General features: G+C 48.2%; 1 long non-coding RNA gene across 1 annotated transcript in view; it reads left to right on the forward strand.

The window, feature by feature from the left end:
- The window catches only part of LOC146832822 (uncharacterized), a 244,730-nt gene extending 229,031 nt beyond the window's left edge, over positions 1–15,699 (forward strand). The window contains exon 3 of the long non-coding RNA XR_014960176.1: positions 14,669–15,699. This is a non-coding gene — a long non-coding RNA (uncharacterized LOC146832822). The remainder of the gene's footprint in view (positions 1–14,668) is intronic.
- Positions 15,700–26,167: the final 10,468 nt, after the last annotated feature.

Below are 26,167 nucleotides of genomic sequence, written 5' to 3' on the forward strand. Positions count from 1 at the left end.
CTAGGATTAGATTTGCTAAAAAGATTGCATGCGACGCTATATTGTTCTCCCTCAGGAGTACAACTTACATTAGGTAAGAAAGTGATTTCCCCGATGTATTTGTCTAAGAATGCAATGCCGCCTGAGTTGTCATCCCTTCCGGATGTCCTTTGGGCTACTGGTCCCAATGATGTGGGTCTTTTGGAAATACCGCCATACGTGGTCACTTTAAAAGCCAATGTCAGATTGCCACGCATTCCCCAGTATAAGATTTCCAATGAAGGTCAGAAAGCGTTGTTAGCAATTGTCGGAGATTTGATTAAAAAGGGTGTAATTGAAGAGACAAGAGGCAACGTTTGCGATAGTCCTGTTTTACCTGTCTTAAAACGAACGGACCCTTCACAGCCACCTGTTTACAGATTTGTGATTGATCTTAGAGAGGTAAATAAGATTGTTGTGCCACAGTTTCCAGTTGTCCCTGATATAACTGCCTTGTTAACTATGATTCCAGCCTCCGCTGCATGGTTCTCAGTGATCGATCTAAAGAATGCTTTCTTTAGCATCCCAATTGCAGAGGAGAGCAGAGACATTTTTGGCTTCAGTTTAGGAGGTCGCAGTTTCCGCTTTAAACGCGCTCCACAGGGCTACTGTGAAAGTCCATCAATATACAGCCAAGCTTTAAAAGCGCAGCTTGATGCACTTGTTTTACCTAGTGGTGCTACCCTCATTCAGTACGTTGACGATTTACTAATCGCCGCGGATACTGAAAAGATTTGTAAAGAAGCTACATTGTCATTGTTGCGTCATTTGTCTGCCTTTCATCACAAAGTGTCTCTCTCAAAGATGCAATATTGTCGACAAGAAGTGACCTACTTAGGTCATCTCTTATCGAAGGAGGGAAGGAAATTGACCCCAGAAAGAATTCAAGCCATTGCACAATTGAGTGTGCCTAGAACACAGAGAGAAGTGCGTGCTTTCTTGGGCATCACTTCATACTGTAGGCACTGGATACCAAATTTTTCTTTGCTGGCAAAACCTTTGTTAGCATTAACATGTAAAGACACACCGAATCCTATCCCATGGTCTGAAGAGTGTCAGAAAAGTTTTTGGGAATTGCGTAATGCATTGTGTTCAGCTCCTGTGTTGGGTACCCCTGACTACAGCAAGCCTTTTACATTGTATGTTCATGAAAAAGATGGTTGCGCATTATCAGTGTTGACACAGCCTTTTGGCGACAGACCGCGTCCATGCGCATATTTTTCATCAACCTTGGACCCGGTAGCGAAGGCATTGCCAAGTTGTCTGAGAGCTACAGCCGCCGCAGCTATGTCTATTCGACAGTCTGCTGGACTAGTAATGGATAATACATTGATTGTTATGGTTCCACACGCTGTGGACACATTGTTAAACAGGACCAAGACACAGCACTTAACTAGTGCGCGATTATCCGGATATGAGTTGACACTGTTAGCAAATCATATACACATAAAGAGATGCAACACGTTGAATCCAGCTACATTATTGCCAATTCCAGCAGACCTAGACGAGATTGAGCAACATGACTGTCTGTTCAGAACAGAAGAAGAGACGAAAGGGAGAGTGGATCTTAAAGATACTCCCCTGACTGAGTGTGATGGTACCTCATGGGTGGATGGTTCGTGTTTCAAGCTTCCAAATGGTGATACGACTGCTGCATATGCTATCAAGACTTTGCACACGATTGTGGAAACTGCACGTGTGCCACATAATTCGGCCCAAGCAGCAGAATTAATTGCCCTTACAAGAGCATGCGTGTTGTCTGAAGGAATGAAAGTGAACATATATATGGATAGCCAGTACGCCTTTGGCGTGGCTGATAGTTTTGGGCGATTGTGGAAAGAACGTGGGTTCCTGACTTCGCATGGAGCTAAGATTCAGAATGGCAAGTTGGTGAATGATCTCCTTGAGTCACTGACCCTACCGTTACAAGTTGCGATTATGAAATGCAGTGCGCACAAGAAAATGATGATGTTGGCCGTGGTAATGCGTTTGCTGATGAAATCGCGAAAGAAACAGCGAAAGATGTGAAGACTCGAATGTATGTTGCAGGCCCTGCAAGATGGGTTGGTGATGTTGGAATGTGTGAAAACACGATAGAAAGTGTGAAGTCCCTTCAAGCTGAAGCCACAGAGAAAGAGTTGAGCAAGTGGAGAGAAAGTACGGGTAAATTGGATGAGAATGGTTGTTGGGTTGATTTGTCAGAACATCGGCGATGGTTGTTACCTGATGCATATGTGCTTCCAGTGGTTACTATGGCACATGATATGGCACATATCAGTATGAAAGGAATCTGTAAGTTGTTGGCCCCAGTATGGCAGAATGCTGGAATTCCCAAGTGTGCGGAGAATGTGGTCAAGAATTGTATGGTATGTTTGAAATACAACCCTGGTAAGGGAACCCCAACTCCAGCTGGTCATTTTGCGCCTCCATCATATCCATTTGAAGTTTTGCAGGTAGATTTTATCCACATGGAAAGGTGCAACAACTTGAAATATGTATTGGTTGTTGTTTGCGCTTTTTCAAAATAGAAGCATATCCCCTAAAAGAAAACACTGCTTTATCCACAGCCAAAGCCCTTGTGAAGGAATTTTTTCCTAGGTTTGGAATGCCAAGAATGATGTGGAGTGATAATGGGAGTGAATTTGTGGGTCGAGTGATGAAGAATGTGTGTGAGGGATTAGGGATTACGCAGAAGTTCCACGCTGCAAATCACCCCCAATCAGCTGGATTAGTAGAGCGCAACAACGGCGCTCTAAAACTCAAGCTGGCCAAAATCCAGGCGAGCTCCGGTCTTAAATGGCCTGACGCTCTGCCTCTAGCGCTCATGTCCACCAGAATGACCGTACACTCACGAGTGGGACTTAGCCCATATGAGATTATTTTTGGCCGCCCGGCCAATGTATGGGGTGTGCCAAGACCGATGAAATTCAGCGAAATCGAACATCCGGTACTGCTTGATTACTTGTATGAATTGACGGCTAAATTGCGTGTTTTACACCAACAGGTGCATGATACTCTCCCCCAGGCCTCTGAGGCTCCAGGACACCCTATCGACCCTGGCACGTGGGTGCTCATCAAGAATTTCCAGCGGAAGAGCAACGATGAGCCCCGTTGGATTGGCCCTCACCTCGTACTTCTGTCTACAAGATCAGCTGTTCGAGTAAAGGGGAAAAAGAATTGGATCCACGGCGCCCACATCAAGAGGATACCTTTGCCTCTACCGTATGACCAGTGGGTCCAGGATGGTATCGCTGACTCTGAAACAGACACTGTACCTCGTTTTGTGCCGTTCAGTGATGCACGAGTAAGAGGCACAGCTTCAGCACAAGAAAGTGACGATATTTTACAAGAAGCTGTGCCACCGTCAAATCGATTGGACACCACAGAGCCTGAACTCTTGTTTCAAGATCAGACAGTACCTGGCCGTTTCCACTACAACCTGAGACCAAGGCCTATGGACAAATAAAGATTCCCTTACCTTTTTGTTTTTGATATTTTAGCTCTCCCATCTGAAGGACTTTCTTGATTTTTGTTTTTCGAACCACCATCCGGGTTCAGCCGCAGGGTCGCGGTGCCAAGACTTTGGGGTACAGGCCGAAGACGTTAGGTCAACGGTTCTGGTTGGTCTAGGGCGTTCCCTGGACCGACAGGCGTACTCCTTAGCAGAAGATACTCACCCGCCGCGAGCGGCACGGTTAGAGGATGGAGTTTTTCAAGATGGAGAGACTCGCTGAGGAAATGAACTTTAAAGCAAGGATGTGTAAAATAATGAAGAGCAAACGTTTTGTACTTTTATGTCTGTTTATACTATGTAGTATGATAGTGTTTACCGTAGGATTTGTATTCTTCTCCTCTCAAGAGCCCATTGCACCCACTGTACAGCCTATACCTCCTCCTACTGTCTCCTCACACTCTTTTCACCCTCTGCCTGAACATGAACAAGCCAGACGATCAGAGTTTGTAAACAACTTGTTTATTCAGCTCCTGCACCAGCACCAACTAGTCATGAATACAACCAATTGCTGGGTGTGTGGTTTAATGCCACATACCATTAACAAGGGTATTCCTTATCTAGTGCTGCCGTTTAGTTACAATGGATCGTCATGGGCATTCCAGACCATGTTTCTCTTTGCACTAGATGCCTATTCCCCGCGACAACCGCGTTCCATCAGACCTAGCACAAATAATAAAGCTTTAATGAAAGGAGTTGCCGATATGAGCAGAGATATCGACGCATACTCATCTATTCCCAAGGAGGAATTGAGAGCTTATGTAGGGTGGAACGCGACGGGGTATAGTATTAGTCTGGGCGAAAGGCAGCGGAAAATTTCATCCCCAATTTGGGTCGTACCCCACATAGGTCGGTTCTGTTTGCAAGGTAATGGTCAGAATCCTAGAGCTCAACTGGGGAGAAGTGACTGTACTGAAACGTACGCTTTTCCATCACAATTTTCCCCTGCGTTTTTGGCTGCCAAGGGTACATATTTTGTCTGCAATGACCGAGCATATACATGGTTGCCCCCTGACTTCTCGGGCACATGTTATATTGCAAACTTGCTACCGCCGACATTTACTGCTGCCTCTGACTATCACAAGACCAGAGTGGTAAGAGGCGTGATTAGTAAGGAGGATACTGCCGGTCAGGAAGCGGGAAACTTCTTTTTGGGTTTCCTGCCGTTTTGGGGACCTATGGTCAATAGTAGGAACCTGAGACAACTGACTCGTGTGGTTGAATCCACTGTTAATGTTACGGCTGGTGCCCTTGGTAATTTGACAGCTGAGCTCCAAGCGGATCGCCTCATGACTTTGCAGAACCGTATGGTTCTAGACGTCATACTTGCAGACCGCGGTAGTTGTTGCATTTTCATACCAGATAACGCTCCAACAGTTTATCAAGCCATCTCCAAACTGCATAAAATATCTGAATCCATACACGTGGATAAGGGAGATTGGTCACTGGTGGGGTGGTTCTGGGAACTGATATCTGCCTGGGGTTGGAAAGTTCTGATGGTCATTGGAATGATCTTAGCCATTCTTTTCCTGTTCTGTCTGTGCATACAGTGTGCTCCTGCGATATGTGGCCTCTGTGCTACATTATGTGTAAGGAAACCTGTATCGAGGGACGAGCTAAGTAATAGGATGATGCTACAGCAACATCTCCATGACTTCAGGAATATTGACATAGACTCGGATTGATGTGAGTATAGTTGTTGCCTATGTAAGGGCAAAAGGAGGGTCTGTGGTACTTTGAACTTTGGGACCGCGTGGGAGACAGGGCCCTACCCCTGTCTATCCCGGTATTAGCGAACCGCGAATGGTCAATGCGGTATGTACAAGTGCTTTGCATAACGTTCTAGCTATGAATGCACTGTGTATACGATATTATACATCACTACGTGGGTTCCATCTTAGAGCGGTGGCCATCTTATGGTTGCCCTCACATAGGCTACATATTATGAAGCAAATACGGGACTTTTGAACACATGTGCCTTCCTTTGACTTCTCTGTGACCTGGGCAGCTTGGCTCCGCTGCCCCAGGTCAGTCCGGTCTCATGAGCTCCCCGTCCTACAGCCCCCTGTGATTAGCATCAGGGTTTGACACACCATAAAGCCTTTTCATCCCACACAAGCCTCCAGCTAATCTCTTTCACACCTGACTCTCCCTGCTTTATGGCTTGTTTTCCAAACAGGAGATGTTCGTGTTTATTGGGGCCTATTGATATCTGATGTGGGATCTGAGCCTCGCTGGGTGAATAATTGTGGGCTGGCCTAACTGGAATGTGGGATGGTCATCATGACTCTGCCTTTTCGTTTGTAATGTATACATGTGAATGACCATATCGTAAAACAAGGAATGTGTGCCTGAAGCCTGATATGTTGTATTTAAGGAGAAGCCTGTTTCTGTAACTTTAAGCAGTCTCCTGAGAACATACATGCTGTTGTACTTCTCGGATACCTGTAATTGGTCTGCAGCCAATAAACTGATCTCTGACTTCACCCAGAAGACTCTGTGTTTCTGTAGGTCTGAAACAGGAAAGAACCTGAAGTCTTAGGATGTGTTCCCCTGCACCGCTGGGCTTTAAATTCCCAGTACTTCAGTCTGACATAGCTCTATTCAACCTGCTCCAAGGGATGTGGCACAGGTAGCACTGTCAGCTTCCGAGTTTGAAAAGCCATAGGTGAGTCCTGCACTAACTACTACCTCAGTAGAAGTATGTACTGCAGAGACGCAATCGATGACATGCCCACTTACCTCCAATTCTTCTTCAAGCTCTGGCAGAGGTACAGTAAAAAACTTCTCCTCCTCAGCTTAGGATGTTTTGCAGTTAGTACAGAGGGGGAGCACATTGCAGTATACATCATTTGCCACACAAATGTTCATTGAGGTAAGCCTGGTACAAATTATGGTACTGGAGCCAAACAACCCATTTGAAAAACACACCTTGCAATCCGTGGGGAGGAGAACCTTAGAAAAATTGCTGAACATTATCATGATGGTGAAGGTAAGGAGAGCCTGGGGAACATCAGCTACAAGTCCGATCACGTGGGAAGTGATGATGAGGAAGAAGAGGGTGACATTCCCATACAAAGCAGCCTTGTCCCCAGCAGTGCACCAGCAGATTCACCCACCTCAGTGACTTCGCAATGGCACAAAACTCGGAGTTAGATGGAGACACCACAGCATACAATGTATGTCCCACCATGACGTGCACTGAGTCTACCACCACCTACTTCTCAAAAGTCACCTGTGTCAGTGGCACCAGAAAGGAAGAAAAAAATACAGGCTACTATTGTTGGCATGTTCAGGTAGGAGGGACCTTATGGCCGCAACCACCCAAGAGTATGTTTGTACAATGGGAAGCTGGTAAAAATGTTAGCGCTTGATCTCCTCCCTTTTTATTTTATGGAAGGAGTGGGATTCTAAGAATTTTTGGCAGCCATCTGCCCAAAATGGAGGCTTCCAAGTTGGACCTTTGTGCCAGAGTTCCTGTTCCAGTGCTGCATCTCGATTTGCTGCAGTTGATTGACAAGCTTTGCGGCAAAGTGTTGTTCACACTATCCACCTGAATACAAGCAGGTGGATCGGTTGTTAGGAGACTGATAACATGTGCATCACTGCAAAGTGGATCTCTTTTGCGGGGGAAAAGCAAAAGATATCCACAGGGCATGGCCCTGATAACGGTTTTAAGAGCATTCAGAGGCCTCCAACAGTGGCCATGTTCACCATGGAGAAATCACACACAGCTGCAAACATCTTAGATGAATTTAACAGCAAGGTGTCTAAATGGATGAGACCCAGAAGTCTCAGAATTGGATTTGTTGCCACAGACAATGGCAGTAACATAGTCAAGGCCATGGCAGATGGTGGCTATTTCAGGGTCCTGTGTCTGGCCCATTGCATCAACCTGGTGGTGCAAGACTTTCTCGAAAAAGAAGATATAGTCGGCAACATACTGACCCTCTGCAGAAGAATCTGCACTCATTTCAGCCATTCTTTTAAAGCCCAGAAGCAGCTTCTGGTTATTCAGCATGCTAATAGAGTACCAGTTAAAGCCCGGATAAGGAAGGTGCCAATACAGTTAAACTCGACCTATTACATGTTACAGTGTTTTTTTGAGCAGTACAAACAGATCAATGACTATGTCATTCAAAGAGTAGGGGATGCAATTGGGAAAGATATGACCATAGATCCGGACAAATGGGGCCTAGTAAAATGCCTGACTCAGGTGCTACTCCCTTTTGAGGTTTTCACACTGGAGAAGAGCATGAAGGGGCAAGCTATCCTGTTGCTGCATCTGCTACAGGACCAGCTAAAGAAGGTATCTGAAAGGTTCACCCTCGCAAGTCTGAATGAAAACACAGAGGCACATGCCTTGGTTAGGAGCTCAATCCTTCGCTTGGCTTGTAATACACAGCTGCAACATGACATAATCTCGTCATCCAGAGAGTACATCTGTGCCACACTACTTGATCCACGGTACAAAACAATTTTGCCCACGTTCATTCCTTTTTCTGAAGGGGTTGTTTAAAAAAAAAAGAGGTGTATTGTTGAGCAAGCCATAGACCTGGAAGAAGAGCAGCTGGACCTTACAGTCCCACCCCGCAGAGATTGACTATTATCGAAATGAACCAACATTTCATACCACACAAATACACCATTCCTGAATCAGCACAGGAGGAGGATAGGTCAGAATCAAGTGTGTTAGCTGACCAACGTCTGGGTGAACCACCTGAGTCTTAGGATGAATTCTGCTTCCCGGACTGAGTATGCCAGTGCCACCATTGAACTTTTTAAATAATTTCTAATTTCACTACTTTCTTTGCAAAAAGAAAATAGCTAACAGAACATTATGTTTGTGTCAGATTTATGCTGCTGCATCATTTTGTTGTCACATATATTGACAGATTGCATTTGGACCAGTGTGCAGTGAACTAGCCTCCACAATTCCTTCATGACATTGGAGACGATGCCTGCCTCCCTTGCATGCGTATCCTTTTTTGTATCAGTTAGCAGGGCTGCCCCAGAGGATCATTGATTTAGAAGAGTGGAATTTCCAAATTCCAATGTGCTGCCTGTGTCAAAGAAGCACTTGTGTACCTACAACCTAACCTGCCTGTGCTTGGATTGGAAGAGGCAATTACAACTTACTGCAATGGTGAGAGATTAATGATTCATGTGGTAGCAGACAGTCAGGGAAGTGTTCCACTGTAATTTGGGAACATGGTTGTGATTTTCTGCAATGTTTGGGGCCTTTATAATGGGTGATCATTTTTCCCTGGAGATGATTGGCCTTTACAAACTAATATAGCTAAAACTAACCTGTACGGTACACCAATATGATCCTTCTGTTTTTTCTCACCTAGGAGCACTGCCCTAGAAGATAATTTGATTTAAAAGACTGCCAAATTCCAAACTGTTGCTTGCATAAAAGAGGACATACAATAGTGTACCTATCACCACCGTGCTTGGATTGGAACAGATAATCATTGCACCAAAGAGTGATATATTATTGAGTGATTGTGAGTGATGATTGATGAGGTGGCAGACAGTGAGGGAGGGTGTTCAACTGTATTGTGGGAAACTGAGATGATGTGAGAACTGTCCTGGTATATGATGTCCACTAATGTAAGTGGGCACCTTGCACCCGTCCAGACAATCCTTATGGTGATTTAAGAGGTCTCATACAACTTAGAAAGCTATCCAAGTGGTAGCTGTGGAGAGCAGCCTTCAGGCTTAGTCTTGAAGGAGTGTAAAGCAGCTTGTTTTACCAGAATGCAATCTTATAGTATAGATTAAATGAAAAGGAATCACACAAAGTATGTATAAAAATATGTATTTATTATAGAGCGCTCTCTAGTACGTTACAGTATCTCCTACATAAAGATAGACACAAAGCACACAATACTTTAGCAAAGAAATCACAGTAAATAGCACTAATACACAGTGGGCCCAGGGAGGGGGACCAAACCATATACTAAGAAAGTGGTATAAGAACCATGGCTCGAGTCAGGACAATGTCGAGAGGACGTAGAATTGCTGAAGACCCACTGAACCACCCACGGTAAGTAAATAGGGACCCCATGGACAGTGTGTGCAGAGTGCAAATACGACTACGTGCTCTGTACAAGTCTATGTGCAAGTCGCCGTTGGAATTTTAAAGATTAGGGACCTTTCCCAGTGGACCCTGAAGAAACCCAGTGGAAGACAGAAGGTTGGAAACCCACCCCACTCATGGATACCATGGTACCCAAGTTACCTATCCCAGGGAAGCCGGGTGCATAGGTGTGAATTGGCATTGGAAACCGCCGCCAAACCCAGTGGAGGACTTCAGGAAAGTGCCACTGCTGGAAGAGGAGAAAGTATCTGGAGGAATACAAACATGGATTCTGGAAGAGGAGTACCTGAAAGCAGAGGGGACAGTATCTATGTCACTCTGGAGTGACCAGGAGACTTGGAAGACGGATGCCCGCCTATGTCGGGTGCTTCAGGTAAGATAACCGTGACCTTAACTCTGCAGCTGCGAGGACCAGGTGATGCTGAGGATGACCAGAACCAGATACGAGTTGTCACACAAAGGATGTCGCGTGCTGAGGGGTCGGTGTAGCCCCAACAAGCCTTGGCAAAGGCAACCCAAGTCTTTGTGAGTAATTTCTCGCATATTAATAATAGGATTAAGAATGTAATAAACAGCAATTGGCATATTGTCAATGATGAAGAGGACAACAAGTTAGAGAGACCTATATTTGCTTTTAAAAGAAATAAGAATTTGAAAAATGAATTGGTTCACACTTATAGAGAGGGACCTTGCAGTATGCAGAGCACATTGAACAGAAGGCCTGTTTTTAGTAACAATAAATGTGGCACATGTAATGAATGTTGGATCATAATGGTTGCCATATAGAATCAAGGACTTTCAACAATTGCAGGAGTAAGAATATTGTGTATCTCCTGCGTTGCCCATGTGGCAAGGGCTACGTGGGAGAGACAGGTAGGGAACTCCGCACTAGACTTCAAGAACATCGTTCGGCTAGCAGGACTACAAAGTTGAATGCTCCCCAGGTAGCTCATTTCCGTGAAATGGGACATAACAATTCAGACCTAAGGTGGTTTATCTTAGAGAAAATTTCCATCGACAAACGAGGGGGTAATATGGAGCAGAAACATAAAGCCAGAGAGCAGTGGTATATTTCGTAGCTAAACACTGTCCGAAATGGCCTTAATTCTAAGGAGGAATGGGAACGCCTGATAGGGGCTGTTTATAGGAGAGTTTAATGCTCTGTGAAACAATGCTGAGCTCTGTGAGTCGCTATGGATTTACCCTAGTGTTATTTGTAGAAGAAGGTATATATTATTAGAGATCTATTGTTAGAGATACATAAGATTATATACTGATAACACACATATGTTTGTTTTTGTGCGTGTGTCAGGTATCACAACCTCTGTGTGTTATGTTATATTTGGGAGACCAATATGACTGCCAGGTTAGTGTAGAGCCTGTGATTAGTATAGAGGTATTCCAAGATATTATGTTAAGAATCTTGCTTTTTAATTCAGTAGGGACAAGAATAGGAGATAAAGGATTAAGGGGCATATTATCAAGCCAGGCGATAAAATTATCGCCGCTTTAGCGGCAGAAAACTGCCACTATAACGGCGATAATGGGCTTGATAATATGCTCTATGGAATTCCAATTGAAGCCCATGTTAGATGTGAAGGACATCTAACATGGGCTTCAATTGGAATTCCATAGAGCATATTATCAAGCCTATTGTCGCAGTTTTAGTGGCAGTTTTCTGCCGCTAAAGCGGCGATAATGTTATCGCCTGGCTTGATAATATGCCCCTAAGTGGCGTAAGATATCTCTCAATATAAAAATACCTTTATATTTTTGTAAAAGAAACAACTTTTTTTTTAAAGTTAGGCTTCAGACAACTATAGGTTGCATGGGGTGTTGGAATACGCATTAGGGATAACGTATCAGAGCCATTCAGAATTAAGGGGTCTATTACCATGACGGTCAGAGGCACCACCGTGGTGCTGGTGGAAAATGCTTTTTACCGCATGCCAGCAGCGGTCCTCATGGCCGCCATATTAGTATGGCCAAACATAGCCCATTTCCCGTCCGCCGCGGTACGACGCGAACCGCCATCAAAGTGTGCCTGCCACCGCGGCGGTGGGAGCCAATGGAGACTCAACGCCGGGGCCCATTAGGATGGCGGTCGGAAAACCACCCCGACTGCCATGGTAGCGGAAAACAACCACCCGCCAGTACCGCGGCAAAACCGGCGGTCTGATTAGGACCAACAGCCCCAAAAAAAACCAAACGCAGTGGAGACAGTCAAAGAAAAAACGCCTGTAGCGGGCGGAGAGGGTCAAAAGCCTTCTGCGGCGTACGGATTTTCGGCGTAAACACACCAACCCGCCACCACGATAACGGAGACACCGCACGAAATATATGAATATCCCCGATATGCTCGCGGTACGTTTCACTGTTTCCGACCGCCGCAGTCGTAAACAGTGATGAATAGGAGATATGGTGGAAGGGCTGTAGCATAGCCACTGCTGCAGATGCTCCGTGAATAAAATGGTGGAAAATATGAAAACACACAACATGGCCACCAAGTGCACACAGCAAACTAGTCCTGCCCCTAAAACCACCTAACACATCCCAAAGACACACACCCATGGCAAATCTGAAAACTACAAATCGCTGGACAACCCACACAACACACCTAACAGCAATAACCCACTTTGACACGCCCACATAGCTGAGTATAAAACAAGCCCCTTCCCTGACCACAATCCTTTGCAATACTCCACAACCGAAGGGCCCAACACCACAGCTGAAAGGAGAGGCAAATCAGCACAGCACACAGACAGCACCACCACCACTTCCACACCTGCACATCTAACCCCTTGGCACATCACACACCATGGCACCACAGAAAATGCCAAAATTCACAGTGTGTGAGTTGAAGGTTATGGTAGATGAGATAATCAGAGTTGAATCACAATTGTTTGGTAACCGGGTCCAACAGACACCATTAGACACAAGAGCACAAATGTGGGTAAGGATAGTTAATAAGGTCAATGCAGTAGGGACCACCCCGCGCAACAAACAGGAAATCCAGAAGCAGTGGCATGACCTGAAGACTGTTGTGAAGAAGAAGAGGAGCAAGAACCGTGAGCTGGCAGAGATGACTGGCGGTGGCCCTTCTGTTCAACTAAAAACATTCACTTCATGGGAGGAAAAGGTGCTTGCCATACTGCACCCAGAGAGTCTCTGAGGAATAGCCGGGGGAGTGCAGGCTGGTAAGTACAAACAACTATATACCATCACACTGCTATGTACTGTCTTACTACAAAGCTAGACCTCCTAGGCCCGAATCCATTAGTCTGCACCACAATACCCAACACAGGCCTCACAGATGTAACATTCACTCCATCTGAATCACCCCAAAGCTACACAACATTTACAGGGTGACATGTGTCCAGGCAACCAGCACCACAACTCCCACCATGCACCACCCATGTCCTACCCGTGAGCAGGATGGAGCACTCCTTCCCACCCAGATGCATGTGGCAGCTATTGTATGGTTCCCCCTCACCTAACAGGTAGGTAGCCATCTTCCCAGGGAGGGCTGTTTTGGGGTGGGAGGCCTGCACTACAACTCCCACCATGCACCCCTGTCCCACCCCTGATCAGGATGGAGCACTCCCTCCCACCCAGATGCATGTGGCAGCCATTGTATGGTTCCCCTTCACCTAACAGGTAGGTAGCCATCTTCCCAGGGAGGGCTGTTTGGGGGTGGGAGGCCTGAACTACAACTCCCACCATGCACCCTTGTCCCACCCCTGAGCAGGATGGAGCACTCCCTCCCACCCAGATGCATGTGGCAGCCATTTCATTTTCCACCTTCACATAACAGGTAGGTAACCATCTTAACATGGAGGGGTGTCAGTGGGTGGGAAGCCTGCACTACAACTCACACCAGGCCCACTTGTACCAAAGCTCAGCAGGATGGAGCACTCCCACCACACCCACAACCATGTGTCCTCCATTGCATTGCTCTCCACAAACGTACAGGTAGGTAGCCAACTTCACAGGGAGGGGTGTTTGTGGGCGGGAAGCCAGCACTACAACTTCCACCAGGCACCCCTGTCCCATCCCTGAGCAGGATGGAGCACTCGCTTCGACCCAGATGCATGTGGCAGCCATTGTATCTCACCAACCAAAATCACAAGTGGGTAACCATTTACCCAGGCTGTCCTGTCTGGGGGTGGGAGGCCTGCACCACCACTCCCACCATACCTCCTTGTTCCCAAGCTCAGGAAGATGTAGCACTCACCCCCACCCAGAAGCATGTGTCAGCCATTGCATTGTACACCTTCACCTAACAGGTAGGTAGCCATTTTATGCTCTCTTGTTCCACCCCTGAGCAGGAGAGATGCGTCACAAATTCCACCCAATTGTCAGAACCGAACAGGTAATTAGACAGCACATTCACCCAGCCATTGCTCCCAAAAAGCATGTTGCCATATGACAACACCAGAACTCTCAACACACCAAAATTCACACAGATTCTAGTGCCACTTACAATGTGCAGCCAGCCAAGCAAATGAAATCTGTCGCAGCAACCAAAGTGTGACTCACCAATTCACATGTTGATGAAAGTTGCTGCACAACAATGCACACAACTGAATGCCATGTGTAAGTGCCATGGGGCCAGAGCATCAATTACCATATGAGAACAAAGAAAGCATGGGCGGCAAAACAAATTGAGGTTTGCACATGGCATGACAAAGGAATGCATGAGATAACAATGGGCAGTCCATGCTCAGCTGTAACCTCTGCCAGTCAGAGTGATCAACAAAGACGCTTCACATTAAATTGTTGTGGCGCATGTCGTCAGATGACAACATGTCCTTGTAATCAAAAAATATGCACGTTGCGCATTGCATGTATTGACATGTCACACCATGGACAAGCAACGCATGTCCTGCCACAGCAAGTTAGGATGCACAGTAGTGTGCAGACGAACAATGTGACAACTAGTAAACGGTGTTGTGTATGAACAGTGAATAAGGTACATCTAACACCATGCTTGAGGGGTGCACCTCAATGACCATCTCCCCTCTGTCCCACAGGTGACCCAGAACTGACTGCAGAGGATGAAAACAGCAACTGCTGAGCCAGTCTCCCCCACCGCAACATGGACTCTTGGATGTTGACTCCCTGGATTCTTTGGATGAGTTCGAAGCCGGCCCATCTGGTGTGCCAGGGCACGACAGGTCCCAGGACCCCATTGTCCCCCCCACCACATCTGCTGCAATAACAACATCTCTGCAGCCCCCTGCTGTAACGGCCTGTGCATCCTTAACAAGCATCACCACCATCAGTGCTGCCTGCAACACCCTCCCAGCACCAGAGGATGACCACCCCACACCACCAACTGAGGAGTGATGGGAGAGTATGCGTGTTATTACAGTGGTGAGGCAACCGGTCCGTGGTAGCAGGACAGGTGGGAGCACAAGGGTCAGACGTAGACAACCGGACACTGGGACCGAAGCCCTGGACAACATCAACAGAGTCATTGGGGTCTATGAACAGGCCCAGGGATGAAGGGACGGGAGTAAGGAAGATTCCCGCGAGCTCCTCCTGCTGATGAGGTCCATGGACACCCGCATGGAACAAATTGTGGACCTCTTGGGCCAGCTAGTGGCGGTACTGAGGGACAGGACTGCGCCACAACCAACACCTCCACCTCACTCTGGTGGGCTGCAGGATGACAGTTCACCATCCTGCCTTGCGGCCACAGAGAGGGGTGAGTCCTCAAACCCCACTGGCCCCGCAGCAGAGGGCAACCCGCAAAACGAGCAAGGGGCCGTCCAAAGAAATCCCTGGGAGTAACCCGTGGCAAAGCACTTGCCAACCGCCAGTCACGGAGACAGCCATGATGGGCTCACTCTTCAATACTGCATTGACTTTCTGGACTGTCCTTTCCCACACTGCCTTGTGAATGGCATCTGTCTGTTGGACTGGGTCACCACATTGATGTGGTGACTACTTGATTGTCTCATGTACCATAACTGACAACTCACTGCATCAATAATCACCTTATTGTAAATATTCACCCACCCTCACATGTCCCCATTGTAAATAAACATTACTCACACACACGTCGTTGTGTCAGCTCTGTGTTTATTCCAGGTAGTGCAGTATTAACCATGATTACAATGTACTTGGAGTATGGAATGTGTGTGTTGGCAGGAGAGGCTGAAGGGACCTAGGAAAACAGAACAGAACAATATTCACTAGTCAGGTGTTGGCATCACAGCCATCACTCAACACTTGTCATCAAGGTACTCAATTCTGCACACATTACAATGAGCGACAGTGCTGACAAACACCATGTCGATGTGCCAAACAACTCTGTGCCAGAAACATTGTCATCCACCATTGAGTCAACAACCAGCTACAGTCACAAAGCTGACACACATCTTGCCAACAACAGCGACATCATCACACAATGGGTCCATTGTACATTGTCACTCACCTTCAAGTGAAGTAGCGGTTGATGAGCTGTCGCTGCAGGTCAACACCTTCCTCCTCTCCACTATCCTCATCACTGGGCATGGGTTGGTTAGCAGGCGGGGGCCTCGGCTGCTCATCACCATCCAGGAGCAGGTGGATCTCCTTGCGCAAGGCAAGGTTGTGGAGCATGCAGCATGCTACAATGATCTGGCACACCTTTTGGGCGAGTACATGAGGGCACCTCCGGTCTTGTCCAGGCAGCGAAACCGTGACTTGAGGAGACCAAAAGCACACAACGGGTCCTCCCATGGGCATCGCTGTAGTGGACTTCAGCTGGTGTCTGGGGATTGCGCAGTGGGCTCAGCAACCAAGGACGGTTGGGATATGCAGAGTCACAAAGGTGTGATATAAACAGACCTACTTTGTAATACAACTGTGGCAGAGGACAGCATGTCACACACACAGCACGCTAATTTACTCTGCATACTCACCCACAATCAATGCCCGCTCAGGAAGCAGATTAGCCATCAGCTGGGGCACGATGCTGTTCTGCATGATGTATGAGTCGTGGGCCGAGCCTGGAAACTTGGCACATATGGGTGAGATGATCATATCCGCCTGGCACACCACTTGCACATTGATGGAATGCAAATGTTTCCGATTCCTGTAGACGTGCTCACGTGCCTGTGGTGGAACCAGCCCAACATGTGTGCAATCAATGGCACCAACAACATGGGGGATGTGCCCAAGGGCATAAAAGTCACCCTCAACATCCGCCAACTCATGCCTCCTGGGGAAATGTATATATTTGTCCTTGTATATCATCATGGCGGACAGGACATCCCGTAGCACCATGCTGAACATCGGTTGCGACATCCCACCTGCGCTGGCCACTGTGTTCTGGAATGATCCAGTTGCAAAATAAATGCAGGGCCTCCATCACCTTCTTTGTTGTGGTGAAAGCACCTGAATATATCCTGCGCGGCTGCAGGTGGGGCTCCAACATAGCACATAGGCTTTGTAGGGTGGCCCGATCCAGACGGAATTTCCGTATGATCTCCTCATTCTCCATGTGTGCCAGCACTGTGTAGGGACGATACAGATTTGGTCTACTCCTAGTTGAGATAAAAGGGGACACATGTCAATGCAATACACCATGAGATGTGTACCACATCTTACATTTTGACTGACAGAACGCCAACAAGAACTATCATCACAGTTGAGTTGCAGACCACCTTACATGTAGTGACACCTTCAGCTATACTACTCGTACACTTTTCCCCTTTCACACAGCAAGTACCTACAAAACAATATCTGACTATGAGAATGCACAAAGGGATATGGCCAAATCTAGCATGATAATCCCTGAGAGTATTTCAAACAGCATATGTGTGAAACTGCAACACCACGGTCTCATACCTAGCTGCTGTACCTGCCACACCTTCAGCGGTAAGTTGAAAAGGGCACACATCGAGAACACAAGGAGCACAGTCTGTGCGTAAACTACAAGTGTGTGCCTGAGCCAAGAAAAGTAGACAGTTCAACATGCACATTGTTCATTGACACATACATCACTGGGATATTATCTGCCCTTTCACACATTGACATGTGTACCCATTGGAAAATTGTGAGAAGTTGGCCTGGCATATGCTGTTCCTAGTTATAGGGACACCTTGCACCAGTCCAATTCGACTCCTATTGATGATAGGTTTAAGACAACCTTTAAAGAAAGCTATCCTAGTGGTAGCTGTGGAGAGCAGCCTTCAGGCTAAGTCTTGAAGGAGTGTTAAGCTTATTGTTTTACCATAATAACCTCTTGAATAACCAAATGAAAGAGTAGCCCACACAGGTATATATATAAAATATATGTATTTATTCTAGACAGAATCCCACAGTCACTTTATGTGGCTAGTGGCAAAGTTACACTTCAAACAAGCATTTATAAACACAATAAATAGCACAGAAATCAATGGGCCCCAGGGGGGGACCAAACCATATACTAAAATAGTGGTATAAGAACCACGACAATTCTACAGGCAATGCCTAGGGCATTCAGGATCGCTGGCCCCTTCGGAATCCACCCACAGTTAAGAGGAAGGGGACCCACGGGAGGCGTGTGCAGTGCGAGAAGTTGCTATCGGGATCGCAATGTTAGCCTATGGAGAATGTCGCGGTTGAATAATTAAGGTTTAAGGACACTTCTAACAACAGTACAAAGTTAAGACTTGAGACTTAATGCTTTAGAGAGCCCACCACCACGGAAGTACCGAAGTACCACTGTTACCTGCCCCAGGGAAGCCGGGTGCATAGGTCGATTCTGGTGTCGGGTCGCGGGCTGATTTTCTATGGAAAAGGAGTCCAAACTGCTGCTAGCTGGAAGTTTCGTTGAAGTCGTGAAGATTAAAGTTGAAGAAAAGACAAAGATGAACCTGAAAGCAGAGGGGACAGAGTCTGGGTCACAGCACAGTGACCAGGGAGCTCACAGGAAGGAGCTCGTGGATTTCGGGTGCTTCAGGTGTGGAAGGTACAGCTGGGCTCTGCAGTCACGGGCTCCGGGAGGCTTCAAGGAAGGCCAGCTTCTGGAGGGCGACTGTCCCACGTCGGCGGAGGGTCGCTGCGGTATTAGTGTCCCGATTGGATCCACTAAGCATTGGCAACCGCAACCCACGCGAGATGAACAAAGCAGCTGCTGGTGCAGACCCACGAGGTCTGAGGGTGCTCTCCTTTGCAGGGAGAGCGTAGAGCAGGCCTGGAGCAACCAGGGGAACTCTTGGAAAGGAAGATTGTCCTCCGTCAGGGCCCACAAGTCGAGAGACAAGGGACCGCGGAAGGCAGCAAAATGGAGTGCGTAAAAGGGCTCCCACGGGCCACCGGAGCGGGCCAGGGAGCTGAGAGTCGGCACAATTGCTGCTTGATGGTTGGCTCAAGAATGGGCCAAAGCACAACTTCCCCACTGGTCGGGGTCGTGTGCTGGACAAGAGGTGGCCGGTGTCTCGGGGTATGCGGGGATCTCGACACCCACGTGGTCCAGGGTGCTCAGACTTGCTGGGCACGCTCACAGGACGCTGGGATGCACTGGAGACCCACCTCGAGGTTGCTGGAAGGCGTCAAAGGTCGTGAGAGCAACGAAGTTCCAACCGGGTATCTTGTAGTCTTTTAGGTGCCTGCCAAGCAGGGGGATAACTCCTTTATCCCAAGGGAGATTTCTTCAGTCAGCTGGGCAGCAGCTCGTCGAAGGTCAGTTCTGTGAAGTCCTGTACGAATCTAAGGCTCTAGGGCAAAGTTATTCCCATATATCCCCAAGATTAGGGGATGGTCCAAAAGAGAGCCTACCAATCAGAGTAGAGGCGGGAAAGGGTGGCTACCCCCACTCCCCTTTGTGTGTTTCCCGCCTGGGCGAGGGGCAGGATGCCCCTGAACCGGTTCCAGGCGGTGTATGCAGAATTGGGGCTCTGCAGCTGCCTACGTGCAACTCTGAAAGGACATTTGGTGCACCCACCCTGTTCCAATCCACATATCCTGTCTGGGGAGGTGCTGGCACCTCCCTGCCACAGGAGCCCTATTGTCCAGCTGGCGAGGCTGGGGTTTTCCCCAGCAACAGCCAGCCAGAGTCGTGTAGGTGGCGAACAGTAGCCATTTTGTGGTACATGTGCACTTTTAAATTGGTGTCCAAATTCTACCGCTTTTCCCATATCACCCTCCTAGCAAGGGGGAATCGTGCCCCCATGCCCATGGCTGGACTGGGGGTATGATTCCTTCATGTTTGACACCAAACACGATATGGTTCTGTGTAGCCATTCCTAAGTTACAGCGATGACGCAATAACTTATAATGCGGTTAAGAGTATATGGTATGGCTACACTACAAACAACCCAGTAACGATTTTACGAAGGTTGCAGAGAGGTCCTACTCACGTAGGGGTCCCCCCTCACACATACCTCAGCACCCAGCCCTGTAGGATTACCAGGGCCTGCCATAGGGGTGACCTATGAGAGTATATGTGTTGTATGGTATGGGACATAGGGTACCCACATCCCTGTAAGGGGTGCTAGCACCACCTTACCCAGGCTACAGTAGTGGCCTGGTGGTGTCAGTTTGGGTGGCTGTCCCAGGGTGGCACAATAAGTGCTGCAGCCCTGGTAGGCCTACTGGGGGACCCATGCCCTGGGTACCTAGGGTACCATCTACAAGGGACTGGTAGGGCATGCCCAGCATCCAATTATGTTTGTACCTAGAGTACTCACAACAGTTTTAGGGAGAAAGCAGATAGGCTGGGGTCCTGGATAGCAGGATCCCAGCCAGACTAGTCAAAAACCACTTAAATACCAGGCAAAAAGTTGGGGGCAACCATTAGTCAGATTCCACTCTCCTACATAACCCCCCACCCCCAAACGAAAGGAGATAAGGCAAACCTTTTCCAGATAAGCCTTTATTTCCTGAGTGGCCATATAAGGAAGAACCTGTACTAACATGGTTGCTCCCTGTGTCATGGTCCACTTGGGAAATCCTACCCCAAGGGGTTCTAGAGTTTCTCCAAAGTCTAGGGAAATTACCTGTATTGGTTTTTGGGTCAGAGGTGGGCTGGTGGGGTGTCTGAGTCTGGAAGTGAGACCCTACTTGGGTTGGTCTCAACCTCCTCATATCACTGGCCACTATGGAAGCCTTTCTGCCCATGACTGTGTCATATCTGGCCCTAAGGGTCAACCTCTGGCTGCCTACAGCTGGGGGTTGGATCCCTTTGGCTGGAATAGTGGAGGGCACTGGAAGGTTTGGGGCAGCTAGGCCCCAGGTTTCCCTGTGCTCAACAACATCCATTTGAGGGGTGCCTATACCTAGGGGTAAGGGGGATCCCTCAGTTTGTAGAGGAATATTCACCTGGCTGAAACTACTCTGCTGGGTGTCCCTAATCTGTTGATGAGGGGGTTCCTCTGGGCAGGGGCCCAATAAGGGTCCACTGACCTCCCTGACCTCTGCAGCCCTGGGCTGACTGAGGCAGGGTAGAGAGGGGCAGGATACCTGCTCCAGACTGGGTACCACCTTGGAAGGATCCCCTGCCATCAGAGAGGTGGGCAGGTCAGGCCTGTCCACTTCGGGGGCAGTTACTTCACAAGGGACAGGATCAGTTCCCTGAGAAACTTGACCCTTACCTGTAGTCTGGTGGGGGGAGGACTGTTCCTCTTCCCCTATGCTCTCTGTTTGGGTAGAGTGATCCATAGTTTCAGGCTTCACTCTTTCTATTTTCTCCTGGGGTGGAGGTGAGGCCCTCAGGGTCTCATCCACTTTCTCAGGGATTCCTACCATTTTCAAATGGGCCTTGTGGCCAACCTCAGCCCAGGCTGAGATTTCTAGATCATTCCCCAGTAGACAATCTACAGACAAGTTTGGAGACACTGCCACTCTCTTGGGGCCAGTGACCCCTCCCCAGCTGAGATTTATCACTGCCATGGGATGATCTGTCCTGATTCCATCTATGTTGGTCACCTGGTAGCTAAACCCAGGTAAAAGCTGATCTAGGGGCACTAGCCTCTTGGTCACCATGGTGACACTGGCCCCTGTGTCCTTATAGGCCACAGCCTTCTGACCATTGATTAGTGGTTCTTGTCTGTACCTGCCCAGAATACTGGGGCTCATGGTAAAGTTGGCAAACCCCATGCCACCATCACAGACCATAGTTGCTTGAGTAGGGGACCTGGATAGGCCAGAGTCCCCCTGAGTTCCCCAAGAAATCCCAACTAAGTTTCTGGGTGCACTCCCACCACCTGGGGGATTACTACTAGTAGTAACAGGAGGTGTTGGAGCTGGTTTTGGAGGAACATTCTCTTTATTGCCATTCTTTGGACAGCTGGAGTCAGTTTTCCAGTGGCCAGGTTTCTTACACACATGGCAATATGGTTTCTTGTTATTAGAGGAAGTATTTTGGGACCCACCCCCAGCACTGGGTTGTTGGGGCCCTTCAGAGGACTTTTCTTGTTTATCATCCCCACCTTTCTCTTTGGGCTTAGTGGAATCCTTCTTCTGGTCACCAACTTGGTTCTTAGGCCTAATCCTGGTTCTGACCCATTTGTCTGCCTTCTTTCCCAATTCTTGGGGAGAGGTCAGATCAGAGTCCACCAGGTGCTGGTGTAAAAGTTGGTTCTGACAATTATTAAGAATCTGCTCCCTCATTATGAGATTATACAATCCTTGATAATCATTAACTTTACTGCCATTTAACCAACCTTCCAGTGCCTTGGTTGCACAATCCACAAAGTCTACCCAATCTTGATTCTGTGCTTTCTGGGTGTCTCTGAACTTAAGTCTGTATTGATCAGTGGTTAAGCCAAACCCATCTATTAAAGCAGCTTTCAAGATATAATAATCATCAGCATCCTCTTCTCTTACAGAGAGGAGCTTGTCTCTACCTTTATCTGAAAAGGAGAGCCACAGGATTGCTGCCCACTGCTCTACAGGGACCCTCTGTACTCTACAGGCCCTTTCAAGAGCAGATATCCATTTGTGGATATCATCCCCATTCTGATAGGGGGGCACAATCTTGTGGAGGTTCCTATTGTCAGGGACTTTCTCTCTAACTCTAGGGGTTTCATCACTGCCACCAGGGATCTCTAGACCCCACTTCTTTGAAGCTTTCTGAAGCTCCAGGGTTTCCCTGTCCAATGCTAACTGTTCTCTTTTAAGCTCAAGCTTAGCCTGCTCAAATTTGATCAGTCTGCATTTCCTCTCATGAGAGGATTCTCTTCTCTGAGAAGAGGCAGAGGACCCTTTGGATCTCCTAGAATGGTTGGATCCCACTGAGGGGGATCTGTTCCTTCTTGGATCCACCACTCTCCTTTTAAGGGTGGAGGGAGTGCCTCTTGAGCCATCACCTCCATGTTGTGAGTGGTCTGTTTCTTCCAGGTCAGGACTTTCATCCTCTTCCTGGTCATCATCAGAGTCCACTCTGGGAGTGTCCTCTTCTGATGGATGCCCACCCACTCTGTCTGTCCCTCTGGACCCTATGGATTCCATAAAGTCTGCTATGAGCAGGATTTCCCTGAGACGTTGTGTGTTGGCACCTTTGTTTGTCTTCAGTTTTCTAAGGGTGCACATTTCCCTGAGCTCTGCAAAGGAGAAATTATCATACTTATCTACTGGGACCCTCTGGGGTCCTTCCATAGCCTTAGTGCCACCTGAAGACATGTTTAGTGTAGTGATGTATCTACCTACACTAAGTGTGGCCTACTGAACCCTCTCTTGAGTTGTAGTCAAGGTGTGCTAAACCCTCTACACACAACTCCAAGTTCAGTAGAACTTATTGTATTCTAGCTTGAATTTATATGTACCTTTGGTACCTTGTGGCTTTCACTTTAGAAATTCAATTTGTTATCTGGTAAAACAATGGCAAGCTTGAATCCAACCGCTGCCCACCAATGTGAGAAGTTGGCCTGGCATATGCTGTTCCTAGTTATAGGGACACCTTGCACCAGTCCAATTCGACTCCTATTGATGATAGGTTTAAGACAACCTTTAAAGAAAGCTATCCTAGTGGTAGCTGTGGAGAGCAGCCTTCAGGCTAAGTCTTGAAGGAGTGTTAAGCTTATTGTTTTACCATAATAACCTCTTGAATAACCAAATGAAAGAGTAGCCCACACAGGTATATATATAAAATATATGTATTTATTCTAGACAGAATCCCACAGTCACTTTATGTGGCTAGTGGCAAAGTTACACTTCAAACAAGCATTTATAAACACAATAAATAGCACAGAAATCAATGGGCCCCAGGGGGGGACCAAACCATATACTAAAATAGTGGTATAAGAACCACGACAATTCTACAGGCAATGCCTAGGGCATTCAGGATCGCTGGCCCCTTCGGAATCCACCCACGGGAGGCGTGTGCAGTGCGAGAAGTTGCTATCGGGATCGCAATGTTAGCCTATGGAGAATGTCGCGGTTGAATAATTAAGGTTTAAGGACACTTCTAACAACAGTACAAAGTTAAGACTTGAGACTTAATGCTTTGGAGAGCCCACCACCACGGAAGTACCGAAGTACCACTGTTACCTGCCCCAGGGAAGCCGGGTGCATAGGTCGATTCTGGTGTCGGGTCGCGGGCTGATTTTCTATGGAAAAGGAGTCCAAACTGCTGCTAGCTGGAAGTGTCGTTGAAGTCGTGAAGATTAAAGTTGAAGAAAAGACAAAGATGAACCTGAAAGCAGAGGGGACAGAGTCTGGGTCACAGCACAGTGACCGGGGAGCTCACAGGAAGGAGCTCGTGGATGTCGGGTGCTTCAGGTGTGGAAGGTACAGCTGGGCTCTGCAGTCACGGGCTCCGGGAGGCTTCAAGGAAGGCCAGCTTCTGGAGGGCGACTGTCCCACGTCGGCGGAGGGTCGCTGCGGTATTAGTGTCCCGATTGGATCCACTAAGCATTGGCAACCGCAACCCACGCGAGATGAACAAAGCAGCTGCTGGTGCAGACCCACGAGGTCTGAGGGTGCTCTCCTTTGCAGGGAGCGTAGAGCAGGCCTGGAGCAACCAGGGGAACTCTTGGAAAGGAAGATTGTCCTCCGTCAGGGCCCACAAGTCGAGAGACAAGGGACCGCGGAAGGCAGCAAAATGGAGTGCGTAAAAGGGCTCCCACGGGCCACCGGAGCGGGCCAGGGAGCTGAGAGTCGGCACAATTGCTGCTTGATGGTTGGCTCAAGAATGGGCCAAAGCACAACTTCCCCACTGGTCGGGGTCGTGTGCTGGACAAGAGGTGGCCGGTGTCTCGGGGTATGCGGGGATCTCGACACCCACGTGGTCCAGGGTGCTCAGACTTGCTGGGCACGCTCACAGGACGCTGGGATGCACTGGAGACCCACCTCGAGGTTGCTGGAAGGCGTCGAAGGTCGTGAGAGCAACGAAGTTCCAACCGGGTATCTTGTAGTCTTTTAGGTGCCTGCCAAGCAGGGGGATAACTCCTTTATCCCAAGGGAGATTTCTTCAGTCAGCTGGGCAGCAGCTCGTCGAAGGTCAGTTCTGTGAAGTCCTGTACGAATCTAAGGCTCTAGGGCAAAGTTATTCCCATATATCCCCAAGATTAGGGGATGGTCCAAAAGAGAGCCTACCAATCAGAGTAGAGGCGGGAAAGGGTGGCTACCCCCACTCCCCTTTGTGTGTTTCCCGCCTGGGCGAGGGGCAGGATGCCCCTGAACCGGTTCCAGGCGGTGTATGCAGAATTGGGGCTCTGCAGCTGCCTACGTGCAACTCTGAAAGGACATTTGGTGCACCCACCCTGTTCCAATCCACATATCCTGTCTGGGGAGGTGCTGGCACCTCCCTGCCACAGGAGCCCTATTGTCCAGCTGGCGAGGCTGGGGTTTTCCCCAGCAACAGCCAGCCAGAGTCGTGTAGGTGGCGAACAGTAGCCATTTTGTGGTACATGTGCACTTTTAAATTGGTGTCCAAATTCTACCGCTTTTCCCATATCACCCTCCTAGCAAGGGGGAATCGTGCCCCCATGCCCATGGCTGGACTGGGGGTATGATTCCTTCATGTTTGACACCAAACACGATATGGTTCTGTGTAGCCATTCCTAAGTTACAGCGATGACGCAATAACTTATAATGCGGTTAAGAGTATATGGTATGGCTACACTACAAACAACCCAGTAACGATTTTACGAAGGTTGCAGAGAGGTCCTACTCACGTAGGGGTCCCCCCTCACACATACCTCAGCACCCAGCCCTGTAGGATTACCAGGGCCTGCCATAGGGGTGACCTATGAGAGTATATGTGTTGTATGGTATGGGACATAGGGTACCCACATCCCTGTAAGGGGTGCTAGCACCACCTTACCCAGGCTACAGTAGTGGCCTGGTGGTGTCAGTTTGGGTGGCTGTCCCAGGGTGGCACAATAAGTGCTGCAGCCCTGGTAGGCCTACTGGGGGACCCATGCCCTGGGTACCTAGGGTACCATCTACAAGGGACTGGTAGGGCATGCCCAGCATCCAATTATGTTTGTACCTAGAGTACTCACAACAGTTTTAGGGAGAAAGCAGATAGGCTGGGGTCCTGGATAGCAGGATCCCAGCCAGACTAGTCAAAAACCACTTAAATACCAGGCAAAAAGTTGGGGGCAACCATTAGT

This window comes from Triturus cristatus, chromosome 4_2, assembly GCF_964204655.1.
Source record: "Triturus cristatus chromosome 4_2, aTriCri1.1, whole genome shotgun sequence".
Taxonomy (NCBI): domain Eukaryota; kingdom Metazoa; phylum Chordata; class Amphibia; order Caudata; family Salamandridae; genus Triturus; species Triturus cristatus.